The sequence below is a fragment of the Streptopelia decaocto genome, assembly GCF_964273445.1.
Source record: "Streptopelia decaocto genome assembly, chromosome: 9".
Classification (NCBI taxonomy): domain Eukaryota; kingdom Metazoa; phylum Chordata; class Aves; order Columbiformes; family Columbidae; genus Streptopelia; species Streptopelia decaocto.
In genome coordinates, this window is record NC_138664.1 from 4290383 (window position 1) to 4312191 (window position 21809).

At 39.4% G+C, this 21809-nt stretch overlaps 1 long non-coding RNA gene across 1 annotated transcript; it reads left to right on the forward strand.

Moving 5' to 3' along the window:
- Positions 1-1054: 1054 nt before the first annotated feature.
- On the forward strand, positions 1055-15390 carry LOC309443664. Its single transcript, XR_014184841.1, has 4 exons — positions 1055-1068; positions 9744-9858; positions 12597-12728; positions 15261-15390. It is a non-coding gene; the product is annotated as an uncharacterized lncRNA (long non-coding RNA).
- Positions 15391-21809: the final 6419 nt, after the last annotated feature.

The following is a 21809-nucleotide window of genomic DNA, read 5'->3' on the forward strand; positions in this document are numbered from 1 at the left end:
ACTGTTTACTTTTTCTCTCAGAAAAAAGGTTTGAAGAAATATTTTGGTTGGTATGTATGTACTTTGTACCTGAAATGCTGCTGGTGATGCAGAAATAGAAGAGGCAGATCTTCTAAAAGCTCCTTACAGCCACAATAAACACAGGCCTGCGAGTTCTGACCAAGCCAGATCCGTATAATAAACACAAGCCAGCCTTTAATAAATCTGCAGGATTATTTTTTTTTTTTAATTATTTTTTTTACCCCCTTTCACACAAACGACCAGGAAAACCAAAACCAGATGGTAAACACTATGCCATTGAGTACCTGTCTATAGGAGCTATATAGGGTTGCTGGAGAAATACACAATTCAGCATGAATCTGAGTTTGTGTTTGTAAAAGAAAAAGAAAATGTACACATAGCTTTTTCAGGAGGAGCAAAGAGGTCCCTCCGTCTCCCAGGGAGAAGGGTGTTTATTTGAGCAGTCTTTTCTGGTATTTTTTGATAGGTAACGCTCCTACAGCCTTCAATTTATAACTTATTTTCCATCATAGCAGTCCTAATATTGCTCTGCTCCCTGATGTCTCTTTTCCAAAACAAAATCCCTAACATTTCAGAAGCTCGTGCCCTGAGTATTGGAACTTGTCAGGGTGCTATTCCAGGGCAAAGCTGAAGTTTGAAAGTATCCAGAGAACACGTCGAATTCCACAAACCTGCTGTGTTTCCTGCCCCTCTCACGTGTGTCTCTGGGATCCGCTCAGCTCCCGTGGGAGTGTCTGACCCCACTGGATGGGAACATTGGAACTGGAGTCACTGGGCTCCCAGCCGGCCCCGCGCTGGCACAAGAGCAGCTTTCGAGGTCACACTGAACTGGCTTATTCTCCATTCCCTTCTGTACACAAAATGTTCTACTTTTTTCTATTTTCACAGTGGCATCTCTTATGAATGACAAGATTTGCAGCCACGGTGAGGATGGAGGATGCCCAGTGGTACGGCCATACTCCCTCCCTGCGACACGGAGCACACACCGAATACAGGGACATCTGAACTGTTGTGTAAGGACACAGAGGCCAGAGGGGATGGAGAAAGGTATGACATAGATGGAGCTCATCTTTAACCCCTAGACTTTGTGGCTGACGTGGGGTCTTATTTCTCTAGGATTAATCTCCCTTCCTGTACTACTGAGAGAAGCTGCTTTTCAGAACCTCTATGCGGTAATTTATTTTGAAGTAGAGAGACCAAAAGTGCTGTGAATTATATTAGAACAATAATTTTGAGAACTTAGTAGTTGTTGGTGTAATTCAGCATTACAAGTGTGCAATTTTTGTACACTTTTTTGCTGATTACGTTAGTTAAATGCTGACTGACAGTTATTTCTGTTAATACTAAGAGACATTCAAGGTTTGAAGATTTTTAGAAAAAGACACTTTTTAGTGTTAAGCCTAAAGCTTTAGTCTGCCATAATATGCATGTACCCATTATAACTGCAATTTTTGAGTTGTGAAATCCCTGTTAGCATCCAACATGCATTAGGAAATGAAACTTGTAAAGCTTGATGTTGCTTTTCCTGCATGTCTGAAGGTAGGTAAAAATGTAATCTGGCCCATTAGACCAGAATGTGGAGTTTAAAAACGAATAGGATGGCTAGGATGAGGGGAATTTCTGCAGGTACATCCCTTCAGCACCTGGGTAGGAAGCAACGAAGCTGTTAATGCTTGCTGAAGGTGTGTGAAACGTGCATCACTTGAAAGTCTGCAGCAGGGGATGGTGCTCTTCTGTGATTCTGGCAATTGCTAATAGACACTAGCAATAAGAACATCAGAAACGAGCCCAAATTGCACACAGACCTAAATAATCTTGCCTGTGGGAGAAAATTAGAAGAAATAGCACTTTTCTTTCAAGGATTTCAATGCACTCTTGCTTCCTCAAAGGATGAAAAAAGAGCTATTAAGCACATGGGTCAGCAGAGGACTTGATAGCTTAATGGTCAAAATGCAGCTCTCTGGAGATCAGCGTGCTAGAATGAAGGATGGAGAGATGCAGGAGCCCTTTCTCGCTCTGCCTGAAGCTGCTGAGCTTCAGAAGGCAGCGCTGCCATCAGTACTAAATGCTCCCAGAGGTGTCTCTGTGACTGTGCTAAGCAGCTGGGATGCAGCGAACACATAGGAGCACCTGTTGAAAACATTGTTTTACGTGCATTCTGCCTTTCCACCCCTCTGCAATGCTCCTGAGAAATTTTACTTTATGCAGAGAGAACATCCCTTTAGCACCACTGCATCAGCTATTTCCTCCTCCCCAGCCCCCAACAGAGTTCCATCGGCTCAAAGACCAAGTTTAACCCTGAATAACTTACCTAGTATCTCAAAGCAAGCCAGGGGCTGAGGTGAAAATAAGCTCAGTAGACCTGAAGACTTCCAGTTAAATACTTGCTCTAAGATTAGATCACAGTCCAAGTCTTAACTAAAGCAACATCCTTTCCAGAGCTGCTGATTCAGGGTTGCGTAAGTGACAGAAATATAGGAGGTACCAAAAACATAGTCTATAAGTTTTCCGATAAAAATATCCAGATATGTTATTGTACACAGAAAACAATATCACAAGTACCAGAGAAGCTTTATGACTCATTGCCACCTTCCACCAAATTTAATTCAAGGTATCGCAAGCATGGACAATTACTTCAAAGACAATGCTCCAAACCATTCATCTTTCCCTCCAGTGCACTCACTGCTTGTCATTTTCTCTTGCCATTCTTATACCTCCAGCATGCCTGATGGAAGTTGTCTGTGGTTTGTAATGCAAACCAAATGTTCCTTCTCTGTTTCTTTTTTTTTTTTTTTTCTCTCCTAGCTTTATTTTTCCAGTTTTAAGCCTAAAAACTCCTAACACAGTCTGTCTTCTGCAAACAAAATACATGATTTGAGCTGTGCCCATTTGGTTCAAATTTTTGGTTGGATATTAAACCCAGCATTTACAAGATGCAATCATTTGATGTATCTTCCAGACTGAATGCAAATGCTCTGCTGTTAACCAGACAGTAGGAAAGACAGAATTTTTCTTTACTAGCAAGAACAAGATGAATTTTACATTACCAAGTGCTAACAGCGTGATATCTTGCATGCCATTTTAATCTAGATCTTGTGATCTTTATCATATTGGTTACTGAGCAGTACTATTAGCACTGAACTATTGCAGATGTCTAGAATTTCCAGGTAGCAGGAAGAGCTAGACATTTGGAAGTTTTCTAATAAAGAGTAAGAAACTCTTCAAGAGGTGAATTTAGTGTTAAAAAATAATTAAAAAAACCCTAATTGTAAAATGAAAATTCAAAAGGAGGAACTTAAAACAGCGAGGCAGACAAACCTGACTCCTGCAGAAGGCTGTTCCTCTTCATAGGCCTGGCAGAAAAAGACAGAGTGAATAATTGAAAACACACTCTCATGGTGTCACGTGGCTCGGTTTCAGTAATTCTGCTCAGTACATTGGAACGGAGCTATTGTTTCCTAATTGAAGAAAATGTCAGCAAGGATAGACAAACAAAAGCAATGGGATGCAGTATTGGGGAAACTGTTTCCAGCAGGCTCCCAGCTACCCAGAGAAGGCAGGACCATTTAAGGAGTTGGTGTCACTGGTTTTTACCCATCAATCTCTGGTCCTAGGATTGATGGGGTTCAGGCATGTTGAACCTACTTGGGGGGAGCAGACAGAATCTGTGCTAATGAAATGCAGGTTTTTCTGCAGGAGGCTGACATGGCAAGCATGTTTCTCATAATTTTTAGCAGATATTTGAAGTATTAAGTTAGTCAGAATTTCATAGGCTGCTTCTGCTCCAGGAGCAAAACATACTAGGAGCCACTTCTGAATGCCAAGACTTAGTATTGTGCACCAGTCCCTTTAACCTACCGGTTCTTAAAATACTCTCCCATTTATGGACTAGGCTACAAATTTGTGATCCTACCTGATCAAGGACTCAGAAAATTGTTGCTTTTCCCATTGAGTATCTGGGAAATGAGAACTATGCCATCAATTCCCAGTTGTCTCAGTTACACCATTCATTCTCTGCAAAGTAACTGGTTCAGTCTATTCTACTGTTGTGGTGAGTGCCACCACACTTGAGTTACATCTACCATCCGTTGTGGGAGCAGGAGTCGCCTTTCTGCTATGGCTCGGGACACACTTAGCTGTTTTTCATCCTTCACACAGATAACTGTGCCAGTGCCCACCTGTCAATCCTCAGTTCCGCTCACACTGATAAATAACAATCTTGCTGCAGAAACCTAATTTATCTCGATGAATTTGAGTGATAAGATACATAGGGAGTTTGTAAATTTTTAAAAAATGTTCCCTAACAAAAATAATTCCCTGAAACATTTGGTGTTAGTTTATTAAAATAGTGAGGCCTCTTTGGAATGAACTCACAAACTTTAAATCCTATACTTTTCAGGAAAATGTAAACAGAAACTTGAATTTTACACCTGAACCTGTCTGGTCATGGAAATGGTCAACAAGAGAGTCCTTAGACACCTGCTGCCCTCAGTGTTCTGTGCTTAAAGGTCCTGGTTTTATTGGTCTGTCACAAAAACCACAAAAGAGAAAAATTATAAAATAGTTTTAAAACATTGTACTAATATAGTCTCATGTTCAGTGCTCCTGTGGGCTCTAGATAAAACATGGACTGTGAAGACAAGCATTTGCCCCATGAGAATGATGTATGTGCTGGGAGAAAAAGTGAAGATGAAATCTCTACTCTGTACAGTGTCTACAAGAGCCTCAAAACACTCTATTCCTGATAACACAATTGTGGGTAATTTATATTTTAAGTGTTTACAAACAGAAAATAATTTTACATTCTTTTCCCAACAATTAAGTTTTCAGGATGTTAGTTCCCCAAAGGAAATCTTTTGTAAAGGAAATGGGTTTAACCTGGATCACTGGATGACAGTAAACATGGAATATTACCCAACTCTTTTAAATTCTAATCTTGTAGAAGAAACATAATTTGTCACTGAACAGTTATCCAGTAGCTTTCCTGGAAAGGAGGAGAAATAGGAAGCTGATTTTGTGTTTTTGGAAAGAGTTCCTTACTGTATTTGAATAGAGAGGACAGTGGCCTTGTACATAAAATGGGGGTTTATAGCGCTAGTGCTGTAAAAATGAAATATCAATGAGGAAGCAAAGCCACATACTGTTTACCACTTAACTGCCTTCCACTCTAACACACACGTGTTTTTGTTTAGCAATAGAGAACTCATTCACACAAAACCTCAACAGCCCCTGAGTTTCGGTCCAAACTGATTGAGCTGGAAGCTCAAAAGCATTGGAAAGCTCTTTTTATTTCTTCCTATTGTCACATGCTATTGCGTTTCCCGACTATGGGCTGAGTGCTGTAGTCCCTAAGCCACTGGGAGTTTTGTTCATTCAGAATCTGGACTTCTGCCAGGGCCAGCAGCAGAAACATAAATATCACAAGGAGGGGCTGTATTTTCATGTTGTTTCACTCCTAACCTTTTGCAGTTTCTTCCATCTTCTCTGTACAGTAATTGTTCAGTGCCCAGTGGTGAACAGAAAAGCACATTTTTAGAAGCCTTAAGGAAAAGGAGAGAAAGAGAACCTCTGCTGTGCCTGCCATGTTGCACTATTGGTATGCTTTGATATTGGATACTGTGGTCAATCTTTATTACTTAGCTCAAAGGTATAATACCAGGAAAAGGGCAATGAACACTGGTCAGAGGCTGGAATTTTGTATTAAAAGATTGAAATTATGTGGACTCTCCTTTGCAGAAAGGATCTGCCGTGATAAAGGTTGATGAGATAATAGGTACTATAGGGCAAATCAGCTGGGTTTCCTTACTGCCTTCTCAGGTGAGGGACGGGAAAAGAAGTGCAATAAAACGAAGAGAGTTGAAAAAATAGGAGGAAATACTAAAACATAATAATGTGTGGAACAAGAAGACAGCAGAAATTATGAGCCCTTTGAAGTTAGCTGGTTTGCATTTGATTTCAGTGGGACAGAGATTTCACCCCAAGAGGCGAGTTGATGAAAATAAAATCTGTAGTCAAAGGGAATAGGATGCAGAAGAAGGAGCAGCTCTTGCCTCCAAATGAAAGTCAAACAGTACCAGCAACAGGTAGAATGATACTTCTGCCCTGGGACAGGGTCCTAGTTACCATAAAATAGAGGAACTTTTCTGATGTCTGGATTTAGTGTCTATCGGAGATGGGAGAAGGAAATAGAGGAGCCATTGAATTTATTTTTTATGACAGTTCTTCTCTTTTGCCTGACTAAAATCAGGGGGTGTGTGGAACCACAGCAGATATAGGAGCTGATCCCTCTTTTCCCCAAATTATTTTCTGTATCCCAAGGTTTGAATTCTAGAGAACAAATATGCAGACTACTCAGTACTAAATATTTTGCCTGTTGCTACTGGTGATAACCTTTTCCAAAAAGGAGCATATAAATTTAAGCAGAACATTAGTACTGGGCAAAGCAAATCTAAGTAATGATGGAACTTAGCCTCAGTCCTGATCTCCACCCAACTCCAAATACTACTTGTGTTAATAGGAAAGACAATAGTTTGGAGCAATCTAGATTTGATCCTGTCCTTACATTGCTCAGTAAACAGACTAATTACTTTTGTCTTAAACACAATCACAATTTTCATATTTTGCCATATTCCAGTCAACAGTGATGTCGCACAGGACAATCCTGGTAAGCCAGGACTGGATTAGTCATCTTAGTCTTGGTTTTGCAATTTTCACTCTGCCCTTCCATCCATCAAAACATAGCAACATGGCACGTTGAGTCACCCTATAAACACAGTAAATCCAGCATCCTTCTCCAGCAATGGCTAACAGCAATTACTTCAAAGGAATTACCTTGTAAAAAAATATTTAAAAATACATATATATATATATATATAAAAATATATAAATATACCTATAAATAAATACATATATAAAAAAATCAAGTGAGAGCTTCCTTTCAGGAAGGGTTTCTTCTGAGTACCTTATTGGTAAGAGTATGCTGGCACTCTGAGGTTTAGTATGTATTCCAAATTTATTGGAGCTTTTTACATTATGATTGTTTAGTTTTGTTTTAGCAGAAGCTACAGCTGTCCCATAATGGATAAATATTGCATTATGTCAAGTTAGGTAAATCTCTTTTTAATTCCTTTCGTCACTTAGTACCTAACCTTTGCCAGGAAGCACAAAGGTTGTTGGTTTTTTTTTCTACAGATGAAATTAATCTTGTGTAATGTAACTGTAATTTAGCCATTTCTGGCTCCTATTAAGCTTTTGATTTCAAGAGTATCCAGAGGCAATGAGTTTCATGTGTTACATAAAAAATCTACTTCCTTGTAATTGTTTTAAATTCACTGCCTCTAAGATTTGTTCGGTTCTTGTAGTAGGAAAAACATCCTGATCTTCAAGTCTCTGTAGAATCCTTTTCTCATTGATCTCTATGCTGGTGTCATCCTCTGTCTTCTACACACTTTCACCTTTTCTTCTTCCGCCCCTCCATTCTCTCAGCTTCATGCTGCTTTCATATGTTTGGATCTCCTTCTTTTTCTCCAGATCCTTTTTTGCAAATCCACTTCCTTTTGTGAACTTTATTACCTGACTCTTTCATATCAGTATCCAGCTCTGCAGCCTTCTAGCCTGTTTTCCAGTGAGTTGCCTTCCTGGGAATTAATAAAGTTTCTACACCTTGTCTTCTCGAACACTTCTGTGTTGCACAACGTGCTCACACTCTGCATGATTACAAACCTTCTCTGGTGTCCTTACTTGTTGCAGTGCCTTAGAAATAAGCTGTAAAATAGTGCTAATACGGTTCCACAGAAGAGGGTCTTATACTAAGTGTACACCCCTCAAAAAGTATTTTTACCTCATCTTGAGAAAATATCCTGGAAATTTATTAAGAATATCTTCCTGTACACATACAGTGTTTTGTTGACAGAAGTAGCCCATGCAATGTTGATAAGCATTGTGTGTGACTGAAAAACTACAGCACTATCAGTGTAAAGAGCATTGACTGTAGCATTGGTGTCATATATGAGGTAGAGCAGGAATGGTGCCCTTTTAACAAAGGGTATTGGGTAATGTTCTGTTATTTTAATAATTTTTGTACATAGTATATAAACTACATGTAAGTGATCATGTTGGGTTTAGAGAAACGCTACAGAATATTTGTGTCAGCTATGAAGTTTTTAAATATCTGGTATTGAAGAAAAGGTCCATCAATATTTTTAAAGCTATTGACCAACACACAGTTCATAACTTACTGCAGCACCAGAGTGGTAAAAACATGTGAGCTTCCCTGTGCGGTGTCATTCTAATTTAAAACAAATATTTTAAAAAGTTTTGACTTTACCTCTTCTTTCCACATTTCCAGTCACATAATGTTCCTTTTTCATGTGACTTTGCATTCCTTTTGATTTATATGCCCCTGAACTGTAGGCTGACATAAGGGGCCATTTAGATGAATGAAAAGAGAATTATTAATTGCCAAAACTATGATTTATCAGGAAAAAAAGTAAAGGGCAAAAGAAAAATGAACTTAGTATACATACAAGAATCATATAAATTTTTTCTCTGTATTTTTCATTAGTTCAATGTAAAAAATGTATTTACACCCATCTAGTTTTACATTTTATTGTGAGTCCATGTTGGATTCTGTTGTATTCATTGTAACCTTTATTCCTTGAACATATAGATATGAATGAATGGAAGAACTGAAAAGGTCAATAGATTGAGTTCATCTGAGTTACCTGTGGCAGAATTTGCTCCATGTTTTACGTGCTGGCACAGGCACCACTTTCTGCAGCAGCCTGATCTCGGTCCCACTGAACTCGGGAGCTCATTGTCCTTTGGGATGTCACAGACCGCAGCACGGTCCTGTCTTGGCTGCTGGGTTGGTTGGTTTGGTTGTTTGAGATTTTTTTCGGTGTTGTGTGTTTGTTTGAGGGGAGATGTGGAGTTCTCGGAGTTTTGTTTGTTTTTCTTGTTGTTTGTTTTAATTAGCATTGTCAGTGATCGATGTGCAATTATGTAATCTCTTGGGTATCTATGACTAAATAAGGTCACTTTACCATATTTATAAGTACAGTTGTCATTTCACCTGCAAGGCTTTAGCAGGAACTACTGAGTGTTATGCCTGGTGCCTGGCACATGCAAAGCTACTTACACAGGCTGCAGCTTAACTCTGTACTAAACCAGCCTTGAGGACTCCTCACATTTCTGCTGCTTTTCTTTCTCTCTAAGGCTGTGACAATCAAAATGAAGCTGAGTGAATAGTTTTTATTTATGGCGTTGAAGATAACAATATAAAATTCCAGTAACAGCTCTCTTGCTCTTCCGCAACAGTGTAGCTTTTAACACTATCTTTAGTCGTAATGCACACCACGTATGTTACTCACTAGCGTTATTGTTGACAGCAAGATGAGACTAGATTATTTTCCAGGTTTCTCATGAGTAAAACAGTATAATCTGTCACATAAATTGCTCCCTGGTAAGACACAAACCACAATGTTCTGGTGCTTTGTGGGATCTTGTGACACCCTGTTCATAGGTGGGACAGATCATACTGGAATCAGCTGTAGCAGCCTAAACAGTCTGGGATCTGGTGTCTCTGGGAGATGACTTGTCTTCCATGTTTAGAAATCAGCCTGAACCCTCAGAGCAGTATCTAATGTTAAATAGCTCGGAGCTAGTGACTGAGAAATCTCAGCTGAGAACTCCTGATCTTGGTCTTTGTTTTCTTCCTGCAGAATCACAGGTTTCAAGCCCAGCAGAATTTGTTCTATTTAGCTAGTCTATTTGACCTGTCAAAGATAAAAAATTAACCCGTAATTCCTGTACTGATGGCAATAACTTCTGCTCCAGGTAAGGCATATCTTTTAAAATAAGCTCAAAATCTTAATGTAAAGACATCATTCCACTCTAGTCTTGAAAACTTGCTGTACCCTCAGATAGATTGTTCCTCTGGTTAGTTACCATGTCTTTTAAACATTATTGGGTCCTTGCACTCATATGCTTGTATTTCTGTATTTGTCCTGGAGAGCTTTACTTTATTATGGCACAGTAAAGGCCCGTGATCCATTCTTCACTTTCTGTGAAGATAAGTAAAGGGAGACCATGGGGTGGGAGGTGTCATGGAACTTTATTGCATGACCTAGTATTTGATTGTGTCGGGGTTTTATGATGACCTTAGTTTAAACAATGGGAAAATAACTGATAGTTACAGTACAGTGTCTGTAGTCCAGGGCTCCAAGATAGTAGCTAATTAAGCTCCATAGCATTAGGGAGAGGAAAGGGATGCCTTAATCCATAAGAAACTTGTACAACTCATATCGCAGGTACTGTATGTGTTTTACAGCTGATGGAGGGGACAAGAGCAGCTATATGATTGGGTTGTGTGACAGTTTGTCTGCCTCCTGACCCCATGGCTGTCTCATGAATAGTCTGTCCGGAAAGGCTGTCTGGATATGCACAAAAAGCTGGTATGTCTGTGAAAGTGTAAAGCAGCATGTTGAGGCTCATACAGCCCATGTACCACAGGAGGCTTGGTCCCAAGGGCAGCCACTGAATTATCCTGACTGAGCAGAGATGTGCTCAGGGAGGTCAACTTTTCCAGTGCCCATTCCTCACGTATGCTCATTTTTGATTGAGGTAATACTTACTCATCTCTCCAGAAGAATCAATACTATATCCTTTGTCCCAGTTTGGATTTAACCAGAAGAAACAGCCTTTTCTGGAATTTAAGTCCCAAATAATTGTCCAACATCATGTTCAAAGACAACAGTACAAGCACCAGCGTCACTCAGGATTTCCATTCTGATTGCTTCCTTTTTCTTCAACATGTTTTAAACTGATTAGAAATTTTGTCTTTTGATTCATGGAGTAAATCTTAGAAGACTCGACTCAAACATTCGAGAGGTAAGAATTCCCGCACCTACGAGTGTTGCATACAAAACCAGGAGTTTTTAAGTTGTTGTTTTCATATTTCTGGCTAAAACAAGGGACCCCAAGTGAATAAAATGAGTAGAGCAAAAACGTTAAGGTTTTGACAATACCAGTTTACGCTCAGTGTTAATCTTCTGCAAAGGTGTAAACTACCTACAACTGAACCTTATCAATCACATCTAATACACATCATGCACTCTAAAGCAGTAACAATCTTCCCCAGCTCATTTTTTGACATATCACTGTATTTAGTCTGGAGATCTTCTCCCAGCTGTGATAGTGACCTGCTGTTTTGAACTTAGAGGGCTTTACTTTCCTTCACTTCTGAATCCTTGCCCTCATCATTGAAATTGTGCTGTGGCTGTCACATTGTTTCTTGGATGCGTGGGCTGGGGATTTCTCTGATGCAAATTACTGTAAGATATGTATATATATATTTTAATGGGACGATGAACAAAATTATTAACAAATACTCTTAGAAAACAAGAAGAATTTGCTGGTGTTGAGTACAATAACCCATGTTGCATTATGTAGAATCTATCAGATACAAAGTTTATTCTATATGATAAAGCAGGCCAATTATTTTACAGTGTACAGTATGTGTCATACTGTAACACAGACAGCATAAATGTTATAACAGCACTGGGCAAATAAAAGCAGCAGAACACATCACTGGCACTCTCTAATAGCAAAGAGCTGTAAAAGTGATGGAGACAGCATCATCTGTTGGGTTAGTCCTTCAGCAAAAATTGAAGCAATGTGACAGCCCCACAGCTCTGTGTCACCCACCCACAGCCACAGGCTGGTACAGTGGGGGTGCAGGGGGGTGTTTGTCCCCCACCACACTGAGACACTGCTCCTGGAGCCTCCTGTGTGCTCAGCTCAGAGCAGACACAAAAACTAAGGTTACACTAGCAGTGTGGAGAATAAATCATCAATATCTGTGTGCTGTACTAGCCTGCATGGTTTTTTTCTGTAGGCTCACACTGTATGAATCAGTCACTAATGAGGGTCATAATAGAGGGTGCTATTAAGTGAACACTGCATTAATGATGCTGGCAAGGTTTCAAGTCTACAGATGTTATTTATAGCGTATGACTAAACAAATACGTATCCCCTTTGAGGCTGAGACTCTGGAGCAATTTACTGATTTCCTGTATAGGCTGGTTCATACAGAGATTCAAGGAAATAGTGCATTTGGATGTCTTGCTTGGAACTGTGATCTGAAACTGTAGCAGATAACAATATTAATGTTTAATTTTAAAATGGTTTGGAAATGTGTGTGTATTTTCAGAGGTTTAGATCCTACCCCTGTGCAGTTCTCATGGAGAAAAGCCTTTTTTTTTTTTTTTTTTGCATTGCTTCTTTAATAAAAATAAAATATTTAAAGAATATAGCCTGCAGTTACACAGAAGACTTGAAGTGAGTAGGAAGGTTAGAAACAATTCTGGGGAAAAAAAAAAAAAAAACAAAAAAAAAACAAAAACTTAGCAAAAACAAAAAAAATAAGTCCATATCCTCTCCTTTTCATCTGGATTTGAAATTAGTTATTTTATTTATGAAGATGAATTGCAATGAAATGTATTTTCTAGATTTAAAATGCTTTTGAGTAATCAATCATTTGATTTGTGATCTTGTTTCTTTTCTGTCTCTTATAGTATTGCAGGTTTACAGAGGCCTTCGAAACTGAAGAAAGCTATGAACTCACTAAAGTCTGTGCTCTACTCTGCTGGCTTTTATATGTGTCAGGAGAAACATTATACAGCAAAATATAAGTGCCCTAAATTAAGGTACTTCCATGTAGAGTGTCTCTGGCTTAAGTCATAATGTTGAAAACTGAACAAGAATAATTGAAGTCAAATTTCTCATATTATTTAAAAACAGAGCAACAATGACAGTGAACAGACAGACACATAGTTTGTGAAACACCTCTGGTTTTGCCTCTTTTCTGTTTACCTTTCTCTTTTAAATTCTCAAATTAAAACAGTTGAAAATGATACATACTGACATGCAGAAACAGCTGACTCTATGATGCCTAAATAATTGTCTATAAAAATATCACTTACCATTGCCAAGTATCTTCTTATTTAAGTCCACTGTTATCATGCCTTCTTGGATGTGAAATATGCAGCAGAGTCAGTTCCCAGTGTGCTAAACACTTGACAAAATAATAAATGCAGTGGAACTCCACAGTGTTTGGATATTTGACTGTAACTCCTAAGCATGTGAAGAGACGACTCAATATAACAACTTTTTCTCTGCAGAAAATGCCTTGCTATTTGCCAGCAAATCCTTAATGCTTTAGATTGGGTATTTCCAACTACCGCCCTACTTGCTAGGCAGATGTGTATAAAAGAGATGTTATTTCACTGAATCAACCACTGAGATCGTAACCCTTTTCCTGTACCACAAACAGAAATGCAAAACCTCAGACTTTCCTTTTGGACTTTTACTGACTTGTGTCTGTTGTAAGAAAGCAAAACACAACTAGTCCGAGGGCTAATAGATGGAAAATGTGCTAAAATGTTTTAGATCGTCTCATTGCTTCTCATTCCTGCAATTCATTGGTTAACTGGCTCATGCTGTGTTTATGTAGTTGCATGGTACAAATACAACACCTAAACTTCTTGCCCAAAGTTGAAATGATTCATTTATGACTTTTTACGCCCCCTTCAAAAAAAAAAAAAAAAAAAAGAAGAAAGAAAACACACAGTGCTCATTTAACCCAAGTGAGTGAAAACGCCTTTCATAAGGTCTGCAAGGGCTTTGGGAGGTTTTTCTTTGGTGAATAAAGTCTGTGTACTTGAGGGAAGAGTGTTGTCTGAGGACGGCAGAAGTCAAGCTAAAGCAAACAGACACAAACTAGAATCCTTTTGCTGTATGAAAATAACAGCAAAGGAGGTGCAAATGTTATATCAGTTCACTTGAGAGGGATTCATTGTTTTGGGGAACAGAGTGAAGGCAGAAGGAGAGAGGAGGTATTTTTGCAAGGGTTTGTAAGACTCTGGTAGTGCTTTGCTTTCTGAAATTACATCATTGGTCTAAGTTTACGTCCTTCTGTGAGGCAATTACTCACCTTAAATAGATAATATGTAGGCTTTCCATCTTCTGGATACTTACAAATATTACTTAATTAAATGTTATGTCCACAGTTGAGAAAGCACAAAGGAAATCATGAGTGATTGCCATACTAAGAAGTGGAAAACAGGACTGAGTAAAGCCATTTACTCTGCTCCTTTTTCTGGACTGGAGGGAACAGGGCTACATGATAAATCATTATTGCATAGGATGTACCACCCTGATTTCTGATACCAGCTGTGGATCCAGTTACTGTCAGAAAGAGGGGATTATGATGGGCAACACTTGTTCTCCTGCCTGAGTCCCAGCCATAATGAAACCATCCCAGCACAACCCTGATGGGACAGTGTTATTCTGCCTTCATTCACCATCCTCTCCAGATGGGTATTAGAATTAGTCAAAATCTAGCACTAGCAGCTTGTTTCAGAACCACAGCTGGGATCAGCATGTCTAGACTAGCACTGATTTATTCCTGGCTTTCAGACCTATGTGCACGCTACTATTCCATATGCTTCCTGTTAGAGAGGCAATAATGCCATTTCATAGTGTAACTTCAATTTTTGTTTTGTTTTTCCCCTCCCCTTTTTATTGTAATTAGAATTTATTTTGCTTATGTGGGAAAATACTCTGCCTTTTCTCTGGACAGGACTCCTGCCAGTTCTGCTGGAACAGAGCAAACTTCCAGACCGACAAAATAAAGTTCACAAAGGAAACAGTTAAATTTTCTGACTGCGTTCACTGTCACAAAAAATGCTAAACACATTTGAAAGTTATATAAAACTGCATCAGTTCATATTTTCCCCTTCTGGTTTCACAGCCCAGTACAGAAAAAGGACCTTGTGACATCTCTAGGCTCTCAAGAGCTTAGTAATAAAAATAAAAATCCTCAGCAGAAAACACCACTCCACAGCCTCCCACTGCCGGGCAAATGAGTTTCCCATTTTCCTCACTTATCCTCAGACTAAACAATGTTAAATTTACAAATCTGACATCTATTTATAGCAAGCATTCTACCCCAGGAAGCACAGAGGTTGGTGTATATCGTTGTCCATAATCCACAGGACAGCTTTCAACCTGGCATGTCAAGTAATTAGGAAAGAAACCTCCTGCCTTAATTAACATCTAAGCAATATATGCACTGAGGCATACTATAGCCCTCAGCTGGGTGGTGTGCATGTGTGGGGCAGTGTTCCTTCGCTGTAAATTAATCTCTGATTTTACTTTTTCTCATTTGCCCTCAATAGTAATTGATAATGTCAACAGCATTGTGCGCTTCTATCAGCAGTCTGCAGAGCATGGAGAAGCAACCTGCACATTAATGGGTGTCCAACAGCGCTGATAATCCCGACAGCAGATGCTGAAGTAACTAAGCTGGTGAGCTGTGCCGGCCCTGGGGGGAAATTGGGCTACAAACCGTGTGGGGAGCAATGGGCTGACTGGTGTGAGACTGTGGAAGCAGCAAAGGGAAGTTCAGATGTGTAGGTGCAGGGCACAAGGCATAGAATGGGATTAAAGGAGGAAAGGTCTCCAGTTCAGGTGTTAGGCTGGATTTGAGGAGGCTGGTAAAGACTGAGTAGAAGGTGCTGCGTATAGGCTGAGCCTAAAGTGGGTAAGATGTGCTGGGCTGGGCCCTGCAGGCTGGGCTCAGGGGAGAGCAGAGAAGAGGTTCGGTGAGGAGCTGATCCCTTCCCTTTTCTCTGGAGCAGCAGGGAAATGACGTTCAGCCCATCCACAGTGTGTGTGCCGCCTGCCATCTGTTCATCCCCACAGATATACAAAGGTCAGTGGATCCCACTGTCCTGTTTACAACCTGATGACCAGGGGAGCAGAGACATTGTTCAGAGAAAAAAAACCCTTTCTTTGAAGGGTGTTACAATTCTCACACCCTTTAACACTCTTTCTATATCCCTAAATCCTTTTTAATTCTCTTTTCCAGGTGATTTCTGTTTCTTTTCCGATAGGAAAGCAAAATAAACTAATCTTAAAATGAAAAATACTTTATTAATGTATGTGAAGGTATTCCTATTCCCGGTGTTACTCTCCAATACACCTTTAACATAGCCTGACATCTTGTTTGCTTTTTTGACCACGACTGTGCACTGAGTAGAAGTTTCCACTAAGCTGTCCACGGTAACGCCTCGATCTTTTTCTTGAGTGATTTTGCAAACCATCAGTGTATATGAATAGTTCAAATTGTTCCTTTCAAACACATTACTTCACACTTAACCTACGCTAAATTTCAGTTGCCGCCTTGTTACCCAGTCCTTTCCTTTAGGGTTGGTTTTTTTTAAAACAAAAAAGAAAGTTGTGGCTTTTCTAAACAATGACACATAATTTCCCAATTATGTTGTCTCTGCTCTTGTATGCTTGCTTTCCAGGTGAGGAGTAAATATATTAAATTAACACCAGTTTTGCTATAGGTCTTGGGATCTAACCTTCTTAATATCCTTCCTAGCTGAAAATATCCCTTAATTTGTATTTTTAATTTGATCTTCACTACTTTCTGAGTTATAATATTTGTATTAGAACTCAGCTGTTCTTTACCTTTAAACACCTTGTGTCTTTCAAAATATACAGCTAGTTTATACTTCTAAAATTGCACTTTTATCTATTATTCTAAGTCTTTATCAAATAATTTAATGGCAATTGGCTGTTAAAACTCTGTGTGAACATGTAGAGCCAGAATAGCTGCAGGCAAAGTCAGTATTTACCCAGAGAAGCAGAATGGTGGGAGAGAGAAAATCGTAATCTCAACATGCAAGAGTCCCTTCCACTGTCCTAGGAGCACTGTGGAGTAATTAATGAACAGCTGAATTCAGTAAAGCTGCTCCCAGGTGATCTCAGCCTAACTACTGAGCTCAAGTACCTTCTTCTCTGCATCCAACCTCACTTCTCCATCTTCCCCTCCTGGCTTCCTTGACCCTGGGAGAACAGCATGTGCTGGCTCAGGCTGCTCAAGCAAAGAGCAATGAGAGCAGGAGGGGGCTGGGGGAGGCAGCTCTTTCCTCCAGCCAGCCCCAGGCCACCCACCCTCACGGTGGCCTTGGATGCAGCCTTGAAAATGGATGTACGTGCCAAAAACATCAAGGAGAAGCAGCATCCTTACTACCGAATGAAACTTTAAACGAGCCACTCTATGATCAATTCTGGCATCCACTTTTTTTAGCACAGATGTTAACAAGGTGGGAAGAGTTCAAAAAACAATTATAAGAAGTCTGAGGAGCGTGATTTGCAGTAAGAGACTAATTTGTTTTCTTCCAGCAGATGGTTGCAATGTGTTTTCTTTACTGTCTGTCTACATAACTTCATGAGAGGGAATGCAGAGGACTGGGATATGAAGGCAGATGCATTTCAATCAGAAATACGGTTAAATGAAAGTTCATCAATAAGGTAATTACAACTTCTTGGAATGTTTATTCTTCTGTATGCAATTTCCCACACTAAGGATTTACTGGCGTGGGGATAGTGGCTAATCTCATTTCAACAGTTAATACTCTCCTAGCCAATTTAGGGAGCTACATTTCTGTCTAGTTCTTTTTTCAAAAGCCTGCCCAGCCATTCGTATTTTGCATTAATGTTCTTCTGGATTAGAAGAAATTTCATTTCCATGGATGCATTTTCCAAACTCTTTAAGAGCCCCTTTCATTGCCTATCAGTTCAGTTTTGACTTCATTGTGCCACCCTCAGGAAGCCTGTCTGGGTCAATGATGCTGCTATGGGGCAGGCACAGCAGCTCTAGGTGGTGAATACTCCCTTCATGACAGTTACACTGGAGGATTGTGCTCACTTAATTACACTGTTCATTTGGGAAAAATTGCTGCCCTACCCCAGCATGTTAATAAGTTCTCTTTCACAGAATAACTTCAAATACGTTTGAAAAATCATTATTGTGTGTTTATACCAGTTCTGACAACAACTTTCTTGACAATATGAATCTTGCGTTATTGCAGAAAACCTGAAATTGCTATAGGTTACGTGGGCTGATCAAAAAAACCTTCACCATTTGCCGGCTTATATGTAATGCTTAACTTCTAAATCCAAACAGCTAATGGTTGTGCCATGTGACAGACCAAATATGTGGTATAAACCAACTTTGCCTCAATTTTTCTGTGATGAATGAACGTTCTGTTCTCAGAAATAATTGCTTAGATGAAAAGGTTGCACACATCAACCATATAGTGCAAATGGTTACTCCCCAAAACCTTGTCGAGCTAATTTCATAGGAAGCAGGAATTTGTGTTGGTGTTTCTGAATGCTGTATAATGCCCAGTGTTCAGTAGAAACCATTCACTAATCCCAAAGTATGACACTGTTTAAAATCAGTTCGCACTTCAGGACAAAATTCCACAACTGCCCAACATGGCACAATCAGTTGATCTATATGGATTAGCACGGGACAGAGGAAAATGTTGAATTACAAGTAGTTCTGGAAGCATTAAAATTTTCAATGAGCAGTGAGAACACTAAGCTACATTGTATCCAAGGTCATACATTGTAATTGTTGAGATAGCTACATGGATCCCTTTAAACAAATTCTCATTAGCGTCTGGAAAAGGAATGTGGGGAAAAGATAACAGATTGAGATAATTTTTGGCTGAATAAATTGATAACTTAACCAAACTCAATAGCTTTATTAATTCCATCTGTGAAATTTGGTGCCATTTGAGACCAAATATATGCAGAAAAATTTTATGGTAAATTGTAGAATGCCAAGACACTTAAGAGCAATGGTAACATATGCTTTGTAATGTTTCTGTGTTGTTCTTACAAGCACTGATGTTATTCTGGATTACCATGTGATGCCTTGGAGTCATTTATAATTAAACCTGAATATGTCCCTGAGCACTTAAGATTACACTAAAAGAACCAGGTAGTTCAAAAGGTAGTTTCAAAATACACCAATTAATATTTTTAGATGAGGGAAGATTGTTCTCCTGCAAATGCTCAACTACATACATGTTTTTTCTATGTCAGTATTAAAGTATCTGGTGCGTGTATGTGTATATAGTGCTAATTCATTTATATTTCTCTCTATGTATACATACATATATATGTATATTTATATGGCAAAATATGCCTCTTTTCACGGTCAGTTAAATTCACTGGTTATTTGCAAGACTATAATACATCTTGGGTGTTCTGACTAAATTAATGCTGCCAAAATTGTCAGGAAAAAGACCAGAAAAGCTGACGAACCTTAAACTTTTCCCCAAACAACTGTTCAGTTGTTTCTTTGGGATATAGAAGAGGCAGAAAGCCCAGGCCAGAGGAGCAGTAGGAAACCAGAACCTGCTGTCTGATGTGGATTTCACAAACTGTTGTGTTTAATCTTTTAGAGACCCTATAACAATGATCAATGCTAATTAGCATTTCAGGGGTTTTAAGAGGTTTTGCCCATAAAGGAAAGAGGACTCGTACTTTAACTCAGTGCTTTGCTTATTCACTAGATTCTTGCTTTCATTTTTCTTAGGGATTTAGGGTTTTTGAGAATTTTACAGGTAACATTTTCAGAAACTGCTAAATGCATTTTCTAAAGTGATTTTCTTAGACTAAGATCTCCAAAGGTACGTACAACCTATTTCTGAACAGTTTTAACTTGAACAAGCTCCAGAAACAGCTCTTCAATTTCTCAAGACCGATGTCACTTCTGCAAATTGGACTTAGGCTAACAGTTGGTTAGGTATTTTTAACTAGCATGCCATATAATTAAATAACTAAATATATGTATAAAAATAAATACTGCCATGTATAATTCTTATTCCCCTCCGTGGGTTTGTCAGACCCACAGGGACAGCACTGTGGTTTGTGGGCTCTTCTCCTAGCAACTCCTATCAACGTCAGAATTACTTACCCCTCACTAAGAGTTTACTATTTGTTGCTGGTGTGCATGTAGAATTCATATGCCTGTATCTCTGGTTATTTGCATCAGGTCTACTTCAGTTTCTTGTCATCTTACAACCACTTTTAAAAACAGCTTTATGGTATTACTTACTGAACTTCTCTGCTGTAGTTGTTCATATTTGGAAAAAAAGGCGAAGATATGGTCCTGGCCCCAAGGAGACTATAATTAAAACAAGACCAGCATTATAGAAACATATATACTAGCAGGCCTGTAACTGGATGGTCTGTTTAGTTTTGCTTTGACGTACTGCATGAAGCAGCATTTAGCAGATGTTGGGAAATTACCTCTCTGAGCTTTTCATATAAACATACAGTAGAGATGCATGTGTATGAATTAATTTCATCATCGTATGTGGGTATTAATGTCATCAGGTATTTTTTGATGTTTGGGCCTATTCTACTGCAAGCTGAGCTCTCCTTGCCAAAAAATACAGAAACTTCTTTAGAGAGAGCTAAGTGACTCTGTTCTAGGAATGCTTTCTAGTGTAGTACTGATGACTCTGTTCTCTGGTATAAAATACATTGTTTTGTACAAGACCAGAAAAACGCGTCTCCCTTGGTCTTTATGGCAAACTGCCCCTCCCGTTATAGGTAACACTAACCTATGATGCAAATCATGTAGTTGGCAGTATTATGACTGCTCATATCCCTGCTGAAACAGCACAGCAGACATCCAGCAAGGTGACAGGTATTTCCAGTTCTTCTCTTACCCAGGGGAATGCACTATTGAGGATTAGATTCCCTTTTACAGCTTCCAGGACGAAGTCACCCGAGCATGAAGAGGGGAGGTGGCAAACTGTGGCTTGCCCCCTCTCTGTGCTATGTACAGGCAGGGAAATAAGGCAGGTCAGGCAGAGATTGGAGGTGAGACCTGGGACAAAGCCTAACACAGAACAGAAGAGAGGTGTAGCAGACAAAATTACATAGAGATTTCCTGATTTCCACTTGTATTTAATGTATGTTGCATTTCACATCTGTATTTTTATTTTGTGGCCCCCTTAGTTGAGTTGTCATGCATTGAAGAGTCTTAAGTGTTTCTAAAGCAACAACTATGGCTTTAAAAGAACACTCCTCCCATCCAGATTACAACAGACTTGCAATATTAGTTTAGGGTGAGTGGGCACAGATGTTATCAAAATCACCCTCTTACCTCTCAACTCCACCAAATTTCCCAATGCTTGGATATTTCCTTCCATTGTTGTATGGAATTTCTTATTGTAATGTTCTCTGTGAGGTTTTTTTTCTTCCTCCCCTCCCTCCCCCCAAATGTTTTATGCCATTACCAAACCTGTACATGGCCTCCTCCTCTGATTAGCTGTCTGTGCCAAAACAATACTTCATGACAACCACTGAAAAGAAAAGCAGCCTCTGAAGATACTGATGTGATTAGGGTATGGGGCCAGGGACTCGTGCTGAGTGCTAGAAGAGCACTTTATAACCACGGATAGAAGACATGGCAGAGAAGTGATGTGATGTGAAATACGAGTTGGGGAAACATGCAAGAGACAGGAAGTGAAAAGGCAGATTTAAAGCTGGATTTTCATTTTCCAGTGTTACCAATGTGTGAGTTTACTAGGAGGATGATACTTTTCCTTGCTGACTCTGAATTCTCTGTAACTCTTCCTTACTTTTAGTGTTGTGCTGCTAACACACATCTGTACAGTAAAATATGTGCATATGTGAGATGTCTCTTCCTCGAGCCTATGAAAAGCTATATTAGCACAGCACTAAATCTGAACTAATGCACCCCATCCCTCAGCAAGGACTAATAGCTCAGGATCATCTTCATACTTAGAGCTTTTGAGCAGCCTGGAATGGAAGGCAGAGTTTTATGTTCCCCAAATGTACTTTGTAGAGCCATCTGTATTAGACCTAATTTGAAAGAAGCATTA